The following is a 14,329-nucleotide window of genomic DNA, read 5'->3' as shown; positions in this document are numbered from 1 at the left end:
CGTAAAGTACCGACCTCATCATGCAAAGCATTGACCTCATCACGTAACTCCCCTAACTCATCCCGTGGAGGTGGAGAACGGGGAGATAAATGTTGTGGCATCTTTGTCGGTCACCTATCATGAGGTGATGGTGGAGAAGAGGCTCGATGATGTGATGGAATAGGTGATGGCTCTCAGTGTGGAGGTGTATAATTGGCTCGATCAAGTGATGGCTCTCGAAGTGGGGGTGCTCATCATCCATCCCATCAAAAAAATGCTTACTAGCTTGCCACCAATCAGTGGCAAGCTCAGCCTCTGTAGGTGTCAGCCTCTGTAATGGATAGTTTTTCTCCTAACAATATAAAAGCTCAAACAAAGTCAAACGTCTACTAGTAATAACCAAATGTATATATGGTAGTATTGGTGTTAACTTAAATCATTAATCGTCGTATATGGTAGTAAATTTTCCCAATCCAGCAACCGGATCCTCCTTCAGGTAATAGCCCTAGGAATATCATTTGAGTTTTTGATTGCATATGTCCGCATGCTGGGAAAAGCCTCAAATATCCAAATCTACAAACAATATAATACACAAACATTAATTTTTTAGAAATTGTTAAATTTGATTATAATTTTGGAAACATTATATAGAAATTCTTACCTTAAAGGCCCAAATAAAGCCTACCAAAGTGTATTTGGAACCATGGCCACGCAAACTACGACGGTCCTCAAAGGCAGACGATAACTTTTTCCAGGTAGCTTTCCATAGATATGAACCCCACGGAAACACGTTCAATGCATTTAGGTCCTCTACCAATAATATTAGGTCCTCAGAAATAGGTTGTCTGGCCTCTTTGCCTAAAAAACCAGCATTCAAAAGTAATAAAAGGCATACTCGGACAACATCAAGGTCATCCATCCGAGTAAAACCATCTTTAAGAAGTAATCTTTTCAAGTCGTCGACGTGTAAACTGGGCTTCGCCTTTGCCAGCTCAGGAAAAATCCAAAATAACCATGATGGGCGGGCGATATGACTAGTGTACCGATCTACTTCATCGTGTCCGAAACGTAGACCAGTGAGTAAGCAAAACTCCTCCCGCCCAAAACAAGTATACGCCGGTGGAAAATGAAACCATATCTTTTCATCACCATGTTGTATCCTCTCGGGTAGATCATTAGTCATGGTTTGAAGAAACAAATGGCTCAACATAGCATCTCCACCTGGATGTTGTACTTTCAGCCATGGCCTGAAGCAAGTATCCTCAAACAATTTTCTTTGTACAAGTGTAATTGTCGACGCAATTGTAGTGGCTAGGCTTAATTTATTCCTTAAAGTCAATGAAGCCGAAAAAAATCCTAACAAAAACAATAATAACATATCAAGTTAGATATACCAAAAACATACACTATAAACAGACATGATATTAAACAATGAAAACAAAGCCAAATATGTTTCAAACTAACATGGTATTCACCCAAGTCATTATTCTATCATAGTTCACAAAATGCATCAGATAACATTCCAGAAGTAAGAACTTATATAAATATTTAAAAGGACAACATATAGGTTTAGTGCAGGTTCAAGGACAACATAAAGAGTAGTAGTTTATTCTTGAAACTTAAATTTGTAACACTGTGAAGTTAGTATTTGTCTTTGTTTTTTGGTTGAAGTAATGCAATTCATTCAAGTTTCAATTTGAAGAAGAAGAGTAGTTTCTGAAACTTAAATTCGCAACGCGAAAATGAAAATCGCAACGCGAAAATAAAATAGCGTTGCGATTTTTGTGTTGCGAATTTCATTTTTGTGTTGTTAATTTAAGTTTCAAAAATTATTCTTCTGCAAATTGAAACTTGAATGAATTGCATTACTTCAACCAAAAGACAAAACAAAGACAAATACTAACTTCGCATGGTTAAAGACTAAACAGTTTAGCAGTATTGGCAGTAACCGAATGAATTTACTAAGCAATCTAAGTGAAATGGTTAATCTATATATTGAAATTACCAGTAAATTTATCATCAATTTAAATATGAAAAATCTAATAATAATACAAAATTTTCAAAATAAAAATAATTAAAAAAACTAATCCTCGATGGTAGATTTTCCATTTGTGGCCGTGAATGGTTGTGAGGGTGGCTCTGAGAGATGGAGATAGAGGGGGTCGCCAGATATGGGGACGGATTTCGCCGGAGATGGGGACAAATATCACCGTAAAGAGTGAGAGATGGAGATGAGATTAAGTTGTGATTTAGGGTTTTAGGTTATGAGTTGCGATTATACTATTTACATTTGTGTTGCGAAATTAATATTGTGTTTCAAATTCGAAAATAAAATTCGTGTTGCGAAAATAAACGCGTTTTGCGAATTTGACTTATGTGTTGCGAATTTGTTTTCTGTGTTGCGATTTACAAATTCGCGTTGCGATTTACAAATTCTGTGTTGCGAATTTGGAAAATCGCGTTGCGGAAAAGAAATATGAGTTGCGAATTTCAAAACTGAGTTGCGAAATTGGAGTTCGCGTTACGAATTTGTTGGTCATTTTCACAAATCAAAAAAAATTGATTAAAATCGTATATTATAATACATTTTCGGTCACTGAAATTGTTTTCTCTATTATCAATCCTGTAGCCTGAACTCTCAATTAAAATATAATTCATAAAATCATCATAAAATTAGATCTCATTGATTACCATGATATGTCAAAACACAGTTTGCAAATAAAAAAAAGTGTTGGGGTTTTCTCTCTCTTTATTTTTAGCTATAAATCTATAATTTTAAATCTTCTATAGGAAATTTGTCTTTTTATCTTTATAATATTGAAATTTACAAAGTAAAGTACAGTAGAGGGTCCACAAATTGGTAGGCGCTTTCCAATTTTCTATTCTCTGGATTTCTGGTGAATGAGCTATCAAGTCAAATTGAAGGGTTATGATTATGGACAAGTTGGAAAGGGAGGCCTTCCTATGTTATTATTTTGGGTAAATTGCACCATTTATCAATAATCTGTTACCATTTTTTATTTTGGTAATAAAACTTTTTTTTGAAAAAATCGTTATTAGCCTTGTGTTTTTTCTTATTTTGGTCACGGCTCATTAGAAAATTTAATAGTGATGTATGTCATTTTTTTGATAAGGTGGTGTCGTGGTAACATGTGTTAGTAACTTATTGATCTAAATAAAATTATTAAAAGATGACAAGCAAGTTGTTAATAAGGAGAGAAAAAAATAACATGATTCACGTCTATATCGTTGTTGATTTTTCGATGATAAGTGGTCAAAATAAAAAAAATATAATATTAATGATATTTTGTCAAAATAATATTTGATGAACAAAATAGAAAAAAGATAATAGTTTGACGACTAATGATATATTTTACCCTATAATTTTTAAGATTCTCCAATTCAAAAGTGGGTTCTGACATGAAAAAGTAAAGGGAAAGACAGAAACGAGATGCTTTCTTTGAATATCTCCACTCTGCCAGGTCAGCCATATCATCTACATGCAAACCAAACACTCAAAAAGCAAGCACTATAGCAACTCAAGCAAAAATGAGGTTCAACGCGCATTCTTTCCAAGTACAAAATAAAAGAAAAGTTAAAAAAACTTGCAATATATATATATGAAGGGTTCACATGATAGAGCAAGATGTGGGTTATCATAGCTGAAAAGTGAAGCAGCAGCCTCATCAGAAGCAATAGCAACAGAGTAAAGAGCTGGTGTATGGAAGAAAGCATGAAACACCATTGGAAGCTTCACTCTTGTCGTAGTCATAGTAATGGTTCACTATATAGGATGGATAGTGGATACTTGTAAAACGATGCGTAGTGGAAGTATCCCGGAAACGGCCACGCCTCCGCCGTTTTCCCCGCCCTTTTAATGGTTTTCAACACCTTCTTTTCTTCCAAGGCATAGCCTCGTACTGTGATTTTTTGGATCTCCATTTCTACTTCCACTTGTTCAACCCCTAAAAAATGAAAACAAATATGCATATGAAGGCTGAGTTCATAGCAGAGAAAAGTCGGGCTATCCAAAATATTTTGATTTTTGAGCTCAAATCTGGCCCATTCTCTTTTTCTAGACATATTAGGCCCATAGCATCTCCACTCCAAAAGAGGATCATATCGTACATGCACGGATGCAGCCGAGCGCAGCATCGAGACCTGTTGTTGCAAGGATTCAAATTCGAAAACCTACCATTTTGTAGCAGACGAGTTAAAATGTAAGGAAGGGAGTACCTTTGAGCTTTGAGAGAGCTTTTTTTTAACTTGGAAGCACAGCCCTCACAATCCAGATTCGGAACTCTGACTTCCACCATCTGCGTGCAACAACAAGTTATCAGAACCTGCTGCAACAAACAATAATAGATAACAACAAAGCTACAGAGGGAACTCACTGCAGACATGAGAGATGGCGAATTATGGGAACAACAAGAGCTCTATGTTTTTATTGGCAAGAAGCTGTGACGGAGGAGAAGCCTTTGGGTTTTGATATTTGAAGGCATGAGATGAGAGACCATTCACGCGAGGGATTGGGAAAGCCTGTCTTTCTTTTTCTCTATTTCTCAATGTGTAACTCCACGCTCCCTTTGTGGAATGATTATGTACAACACTCACAAATCTAGGCCAAAACACAATGGATTCAAATCACTTGAATATGTTTCCACTTTAATTGATGTCTAAGTTTTAATCTTACATTTGAATATACGATACTCATATAATCTTTGATTATATTTAAGTTCAAATCAGATTGAATCATATTTCAATGTTGTTATTTACATTCATCAAATTAAAATTAAAATAATATTTAAAGAATATTAAATTTCTTATCACTTAATCTAAGTTAAACTAGTTATTACACTTAAAATTGTTCCCACTTTCCTCCATCGCATCCGTAAAAGATCTGGTATATAGCGGCTTTTTTGGATACAAACGCCGCTAAAGGTCTGGTATATAGTGGCGTTTTTTGTTACAAACGCTGCTAAAGAACACAGAATTTAAACATTTTAAATATTTTCTTCGATTACCCCAAATTTGTTTTTTTTTCAATCTATTCCTTTATCCAACAAACATGACATCAATAACATCAAACTCTATATCCATAACAAGCAATATTAAATCCAATATAATAAATAAAAGTTTTCATTAACGTAATAGCAGTTCAGTTAAACACTGTTCAATAACATTAACAGACTGCTGATAACATAAATGAGACTATGATGGTGGATTCTGAGGTTACGTTTTCTGTAACATCTGCATCATATCATCGAGTCGTTTTTCAAATTCTTGACATCTCTGCTGATATGATGCTTCTCTCTGTGCTGTCGATGCTTCTCTCTGTGCTTCTGCTGCTGCTCTCTATGCTTCCGTTGCTGGTCTCTCTGTTTCCCTTGCTTCATTTTCGGCTTTCATGTTAGCCTTTTGTTGATCCATCTCAGCCAACTTTTGTTTTAAACGACTAACTTCTAATTGGGAAGACTGAGACTGTGATGACATGTACTGAGATGAACTGGATTTAAAATATTTGGTGGGAGTAACGAATGATCCTTGACAGTGCACCTGGCCATAACTTTCAGGACCCAAAACGTCATTAATAGCTTGGTTTTCAATGTCATCATCATTAACAAGACCTTGACTCGAAGCAGTATCATGATACTCCGCCCTTTTCTCCCTCAATTTTTCCTAATAATAAAGTGAATAATTAATTCAAATAAAAATTTCATGCTACATTTATAAATGAAGTCAGGTAAATTTAAAACCTCTATCCAATAAATGTATCATAATTTCTGTAGTTTCATCAGTAATAGGAGTGTCATCATTCTTTGTATGTGTCATGTCGAAGAGTTTGATTCGGCCAACTTTAGAACCAGATGTATTTTCCTACAATGTACCATAATATAATTATTTTGAGTTAGTATGTACATGGAATACAAATAACTATGTGAATAATCTATAATACCTCCTCATTAGCTATACAAGCAAAGCTCTTCGATCCAGCCGTGTGCGTAAACTTTTGTTGTTGCCTGCTAGCAACACCAACATGCTCTCAGTCCTACAATGTCAAACAACCACTTTTAATGATGATTTATAATTCGTTAAAATTATTTTTGAAAAATACATCATACATGTCCTTTTTGTGAACTCTAAAATATGACTACATCTTCCCATTGGTACATGAGCATTTCATGTGGGACTGTTTGTAGCTTCTCTTCAAGGCTGGGATCATTCTTGAAGTATTTCTTTTTTAATGAGCTATAGTGGTATCTCCATCTCTTCCCTAACAAAATTGTCAGAGACCTCTAAAGAAAATTTCTCCTATACATCAAATAAGTGTTCAACGTAAATATAAATTAGTATTGAATTGTTATAGAGTATCTATTATAATGACATTATTACCTTAACAAAATCCAACGCCTGATTTTTGTTACTATTAGGCATTTCGCGCCATGACTCATAATTGATCGGTAACATATTAGCATTACGTCAAACTCTGCCTAAGTAACCGGATAGAAGACGTGCTTCTAGGCCAATAGGTTGACCATCATCGTTTTTTGAAACTTTGACACGGTGCCCCGGAGGAAGTTGGTATAATTACTTCAACGTTGTACGTTCTCTACTCTTGCGCGTTCCAACATTTTCAACTATATAAGAAATTATTAAATGTAAGTTTTGAAAATGAACAAACTATTAAATAAAGTTTCGAAGATTACCTTGAGTTTCTACATCTTCTTCAACAGTTTCAGGAACTTTGGAAGACTCAGCTGCATTCGATTCCTCGTTATTTCTTTGTTCATAGTCTTCAGAAGCTCGAACAACCCGAAAATCACTTATTTTTCTCCTCGGCATGATATCTGCAATAAACAAACATTTGTAATAAGAAAACGAATTAATTAATGAATATATTGAAAGACAATATGTTAAAAGTTATAACAATATAAATAATAAATTAAGATATAAAATCTTACGACATTCTTGTGTAATGTCAGTTGTCATAAATATCTTCATCAACGTCCTCCCGAACCCATTGAAATTGTATTGTATTAGTGATAGTTTCATCTAAGTTTTGTGGTAGTAGAGGTAAACATTCTGATCTTGTTTCGATGTCATCTCTACTTCTATCCCTGATGTCTATCAAGTCTCTGGGAGTATTACGGAGCACAACATACCAACCGTCATTCATTGGATCATGACAGTAAGATACTTGTTTCACTTGAGAAGAAAATACATATGGTTCATCCATCAACCGTTGACCAGTGTGAATTAATCGAGAGAAATTCATCATTGTAAACTCGAATTTATCTCTTTTTATGCATCTGTATACATCAACTCAGTCACACCGAAGTAGCATAACCTTTCGTTTTCCACAATAATCTAACTCAATAATGTCTGTAAGAATTCCATAATAATTGACCTCCCCTCATGAGGATTATTGTCTCTGACACTAGCATAACTTGTAGTTGACGAAGTAACTACGATTCCACAATTTTGTGTCCTCCTTAATCTTTCACGACATTTCTTGTGGAACTTGAACCCATTTATGAGAAAGGCATTATATCTTTTAAATATTATATTCGGACTTTGAGAAAGCCATTTAACATCTTCACTAACTTTTCTCCCACTCCAAACCTATTACACATGAATGGTGAATTAATTTGCATTGATTTTGATATAAAAAGAAAGAAAAATATTATTTATAAATATATGGAATGATTTAGTTGCTTATCGAATGGCCTAACCGTTCATGAAAAGTTTATGTGAATAACTTATGTATCTCTCGCTGATTTAATCTTCAGGAGCGTGCACGAGATCTCAAGACTTATTTAAACTCACTATAAAGTATATTATGATGTTAAAAATGATAAATATAAAAGATTAAGAGATTTCATTAGTATTGGGTCTGAAAGACTTACGTATGAAATAGATCTATTGAATCGTGATGGAAAAGAACATATCGGTGTGCTTGTACCCAAGACGTGTCATCTAAGGGGGCAATTTCAACTTTCCTTAATGGTTGACCATAACTTCCAAACAAATAATGTTGATATAAGACATTAGTACCGAACACATCATTTCGATTTGGTCTATTCCATCTTGTTTCAACATCTTCCGAATATCTAGAGCAAAATGTCATACATTCCTCTGCCAAATACCCTTCAGCAATTGATCCTTCCGGATAACGCTTATTATGACAATAAGACTTCAACTTGCCCAAGAACCTATACACAAAACAACATACTACGTAAATATATTTTATTAAAAGGTATAATCAGTAGTCATTTGAAACGTATAATTCAATTAACACCTCTCTATAGGATACATCCATTGATAGAAAACTGGTCCACCAACTCTTGCTTCGTTAGGAAGATGAATTAGTAGATGCACCATAATTGTGAAGAATGAACGCGAAAATATCTTCTCCAAGTTGCATAAAGTTAAGGCAACTCGATCTTGTATTTTATCAAGTTCTTCAACCATTAGAACTTTTCCATATATATATTTCATTAAATTAGAAAGTTCAATGGTACAAGACGTCACCTTACTCGACATGCAACCGAGTACACCTACTGGCAGTAAATCTTGCATTAATATGTGGTAATCATGTGACTTTAAAGAATAAAGTCTTCGATCTTTAACACTAACACATCAAGAAATCTTTGATGCATACCCATATGAGACCTTTATATCTTTCAACACCATGCAAAACACTTCTGTTTCTTTCTTTGAAAGAGAAAAAATAGAAGGCGGCAAGAAATATTTTCCTTTAGGATGTAATTGCGGATGAAGATCATGCCGAATTCCCATGTCCAATAAGTCAAGTCGACTCTTAATATTATCTTTAGATTTTCTGCCATCATTCAGAATGGTCCCGATAATATTCTTACAAATATTTTTCTCAATATGCATTACATCAAGATTATGTCTCAAAATCTGATTCTTCCAATAAGACAACTCGAAGAATATACTCATATTTTTCCACAAGTCTACCTTATTTGGATCATCCTCTTCATCAGACTCATTATCACTCTGTTGGTCAACTTCAACCTCTTCATTGACCTGCTTTGCCTTTTTCTTTGATCGTGTACTACTTGGTTGATTCATCTTTCCATAAGTAAAATTGATATTTTTCAACATTCTGAATATTTCAGACCCGGTTGTTTGGTCAGGACATCAAACATATTCTTTTGACATCTAAATCTATGATTATCAGGTAACCACCGACGATGTCCCATATATGAGAACTTCTTTCCATTAGCCAACTACTTCGAACATGTTTGTGCAGCACAATAAGGATAAGCATAACGACCTTTGGTACTCCAACCAGATATATTTGCATGTGCAGGAAAATCATTAATTGTCTATAATAAAGTCACGTGTAAATTAAAGTTCTCATTCTTAAACACATCATATGTTTCGAACCCTTCCCATAACTCTTTCAACTCTGCAATTAGCGGCTGCATATAAATGTCAATATCATTTCTGGGGCCTTTCTTGCCAAGGATTATCATGGATAAGATGAAAGATGATTGTTTCAATCAAATCCACGGAGATAAATTGTATGGAACAAGTACAACAGTCAAGTACTATAAGAAGTACTCATGATTTTGAATGGATTTAACCCATCAATTGCGAGACCGAGCCTGACATTTCGAGGATCTCTCGCAAAACTTGGATACGTGTTGTCAAATACTTCCAAGCTAAAGAATCCACAGGATGCCGTAATAATCCATCATTGGTTCTGCCATCATGATGCCACCTCATAGACTCAGCAGTCTTGGAGCACATAAACAATCATTTTAGCCTAGGAATGAGAGGAAAATATCACAGAATCTTTATCGGTTTCTTTCTTGATCGTGATTGAGCATCATCCTCAGTAACATTTTCTGCGTCCTTAGTCATCCATCGAGATTTTCCGCATACATGGCAAGACTCCTGATTTTTTCGATCACCCCAATACAACATACAATCATTCGGACAACTATGAATTTTGTCATATCCAAGACTGAAATATTTTATCATTTTCTTCATATCTTTGCATGATTGAGGGATTTTTGCAAAAGGAAACACTTCTCCTAGTAACTCCAACAAATGCGTAAAGGAGTTACCAGTCCACCCTCCCAGGCATTTTAAGTGGAAAAGACGAATGCAAAAAGAAAGCTTTGAAAACTTTGATCCCTCATAAAGTTGTTCATTCATTTCATTCAGCAACTTGTAAAACTTTGCCGCTTCTCCATTTGGCTCTTCATCACATCCAATTCTTCTTATCTCAATGAAACCATTAACATCATTGTCACAATAATTTTTTGTAACATACTGCTGATGATTGTGCATATTTAATGCATCTCGTAACATCCCTTCAATGTCATATTCTCTAACAGTTGGATGGTTAGAAGGAGCAGGATAAGTCGAATAACTCGTGGAAGCAAATATATCTGGTATAAACTCTCCATGAAAGATCCATTTTTTATACCCCCGAACAAATCCAAAAACAACTAGATGATTGTACGCAACTTCACGAATGTGCCAATTAATGTTAACACAATTCTTACAAGGGAAAAGAATCATATTCTCTTGGCTTGCATTCATAAAAGCTAAATTTAGAAAGTTTTCGACTCCATTTCGATATTCGACGCTTACCTTTGAGAAATCCATCCAAGTCTTACCCATTTTGTATTTCTGGAGTTTCAATTTCAAATATTAAATGCCAATATTATAGAGAAAGTTAGAACCTAAACATAAGCATTAAACTATCAGATTTAGTGCATAATAATATTTGCATAGTATAGAACTAATCACTCCTAAATTATAAAACTTTTAAATTGATAAAATTTTATGGGAGCAAGTGTATCTCAGTTAATTTATAAAAATTATAACGAGAATTATATACAACTGCATACTATAGAACTAAATACTTACACATATGTTTCATCGAAATGTAGCATTTAGATCTAAACAGACTCATGTTCCATTGTTAAAGAGAGAGGTAGGAAGAACTTGCAATGAAATATAAACCCTATGTTCAATGTGCGAAAGGTTCAAGAAACAAAAAAAAGAATAACCCACATTCCTTGATATGTGTCGGACATGACAACTTCTTGAAAAATGAAAGTTGGAGTATGGAAGTTAATTACATACAGTAAATTAATTACTCTATACTTAAATTTCACCATATATATTACTCAATATGAAATAGAAATGACAATGCCACAAGCAGACAATAGACAATAAAAACCCACAAAATGCTCTGCCAAAAACCTTTCAAATTGAAAAACACAAAAAAATAAACGAAGAAAGATAAAGGAAAATGTGAAATGCTTCAAAATGAAATAAGTGATGAAGTCTTATACCTGTGCAACTCGATCGAACTCCAACAGCAACAGTGATTTTCAAGGTTCAGGAACTTTTAGGAACAAGATTTGCTTCAATTCTTAGACCAGAAAATAAGTAGACAAACTAAATGGACCTACAGAAGATACATATTTCATTTAGACAAACTAAAAAAGGGAAGTCCGTAAACAAGATTGATGTTTTAAAAAGATTGCAACTCCAAATAAACTGTTCTCAGTTCAAGTAATAATACATTTAGTAACCCCGACATTTTATAAGCGTCAACATGTCATGCAAAGAACCATTCCTCGTTGAGAAGTAAACCAGATTTGAGAAGGTGCTACAATATTTATAGCCTGAAAGGGACAAAATAGTTGTGAGATGCTAACCCCGGAAAGGTAAGGAGGTTACTCGTGTACATTCAGAAGATGTTGAACCAAACCCAAATTTACTAGTAAAACAGACCCAAAATACTTCACGCATGTTGAACAACAATAAATTAAAACTTTGGGCCTTGAAACTATTTCACAGTATTCAAATTAAGGAAATTTTGCAAAGTAAGAAAAGACTACAATCTCTTAACAAACCATCCAAATAACATCAATAAAACAAAACCAAATTCGCATCAGCCATCACAATGCAAAAGATTTTAGGCTAAAAGACGAGAGCAAAAGAAAAACAGAAATACTCAGTGTAATTGATTCAGTATCATCTTAAACAAACTAATCTTCCGTATTTCATTGAAGAGGAAATGTGGAGAAAGGGAAAGACAACTACATATCATATATTCTCTGTGGAGCTATAAATTCCATTTCCAACAACTAAGTTTTCAATAATTATAAAAGAAATGAATGGAAAAAATGCACTACTATTCAGGTCAGTTCAGTAAAGCTAATCGACCGTCTCTCCACGTTTTCCATGGTTTCTCAGTAATCAAACAGAAACATCAAACATAGAGTTCACTATCCTACTAAAATCATTAAAACAATACATTCAAGAAAAATCATAAGATCGAATTTCAGCCAAAAAATTAGTGTGATTGGAGAACGAACTCAGACAAGTCAATATCGAAACCCGCGAGAGAGATCTTTAATTTTCTCTATTTTTGGTGAACTGAGTCAAATAGCGAGAGTTCTTGTGTTTCTGCTTGGTTCCAGTTTGAGTTTGCCCAGAATGGAATGAGTAAAATTAAGATTAGCAGGTGTTTAAGAGATGGGGGAAATGCAATGTTTGTTGAAGACCAAAAAGCAGTAATAGCACACCTTTTCAATTTGTTTTCGAATGCCTAAACAGAACGAAAGGGAGAGGCACACAGCGGCGCTGGATATCGTGGACGTTGGCGAGGGAGATCGATGAAAGACTACGGTTTTTTAGAGAAATGGATGAAATCAGTCGGGTTACAGGGAAAGCTCGAACAAATGGGGAGAGTTTTGGGGGTGTTAGGCTACTGGTTAGGGGAATAACAAAGGTAAGTCAGATCAAAATGGTGCGTAGGGTAAAGTTAAAATTTAGCGGCATTTGTGTTTAAAAATGCCACTATCGTATAACTCTTTTGCGGCGTTTGTTGAAAAAATGCCGCTATATATTACATCTATTGCGACGTTTGTATAAAAATACCGCTAAAGTACTATTCTATATCAGCGTTTATTGTAAACACCACTATAGATGAACCATATTATATGTGTTTATAAAAAAATGCCACTAAAGCAGTACTCTGTAATGACGTTTCTTGGAAAAACGCCACTATGGATGAATCTATTGCGGCATTTTTGGAGACAAACGCCGCAAAAATCATATCTATAGCGGTATTTTTTTATACAAACGTCGTTGATTACTTTATTTATATAAGATTAATTGATTTTAAATATTTCATTTCTGCTCTATATAAACTAAATTTACTATCATGCAATTTTATCTAATTAACAACAACCATATATTTTAATTAAGACAGAAGTTATGCATAAAAATACTTAACAACAAAATAAATTAAAATTTAGAAACATTAAAGTTATGCAGATACAGTCTTCACTATATTGTTCACTAGAATTTAGTCTTCATTGCTCTTTCGTGGGGAAAGGACGTAAAAAAACAGTTTCCTTGTTTGCCGATGCATCGTTAGGTTTTTCCTCCGTGTAAACTCTATATGGAGAAACTCTTCATCCATTTCACCAAATAAGTCCCCTACCTCCGGTTCACCAAGAAGACTCATTGCGCGCTTCAGTGTTTCACTTGAAACAGATAACGACCTTCCACCTACAATATGAAACTTGATTGGAGGTGGCTTGGGAATTGAATAAAACATTAAAAAAATTTAAATAGAAGATAGAAACGTTTACTTGGAGTAACAGTAGAGACAATGTCGTCTTTATTGAGGATAGATAATGCTTTTGCAATTCAAGATTCTTTCAACGCCACAAAGTTACCAAATTCGGTTCTAAACATTGGGTATTTATCCACTCATCTATCATCATTCTCAATAAGCTTCGAACATCCTACATACGTACGATCTATAAAATTTGAGAGTACAAAATAAAAATATATTGACAGAAACTTCCAGAGATTATTACCTTCAAGTATGAGATCGGTCATGGAAGGGTATGGAACAATAGGAGTTCCTTTCGGGTCATCATTGAGTTTCAACGGCAAGTACGGACCGATAGCCTCCCAACGATAATTTGATCCATCGTCAGAGCAAATACGCCACGTGGACATTCTGACGATAATTTCTCTTACTCAAGGCAACACCTGCTCTTTGTACCACAACCATTTGTTCACGTTTTCAAAAGCTATTATTTTCCCATTCGAAAGATATTATTTTTCTATTCGAAAGCAGAAAAACACTGCTCCTAAGCAGTAAACCAATAAAACATTATGTGTAGATATTGTTTTCCTATTCGAAAGCTATTATTTTTCTCAAATATATTAGATTTCTGTGTTTTCCCCATTTTTTGAATACCAACAAAAAATAAATAAAAAAGTTCCATAGTGAGAGAAGGGATCAAACCGTGTAATTGTGTTATAGTTCGCC

General features: G+C 34.4%; 1 pseudogene; it reads right to left on the bottom strand.

Annotated features, from left to right (window-relative positions):
- Positions 1-418: 418 nt before the first annotated feature.
- Positions 419-4,295, bottom strand: LOC120117081 (annotated as a pseudogene).
- Between the last annotated feature and the right edge of the window lie 10,034 nt (positions 4,296-14,329).

This window comes from Hibiscus syriacus, unplaced genomic scaffold (genome assembly GCF_006381635.1).
Source record: "Hibiscus syriacus cultivar Baekdansim isolate YM2019G1 unplaced genomic scaffold, ASM638163v2 tig00000916_pilon, whole genome shotgun sequence".
NCBI classification, from domain to species: Eukaryota; Viridiplantae; Streptophyta; class Magnoliopsida; order Malvales; family Malvaceae; genus Hibiscus; species Hibiscus syriacus.
The sequence above is the reverse complement of the archived record's forward strand: the minus strand, read 5'-3'. Positions and strand labels throughout refer to the sequence as shown.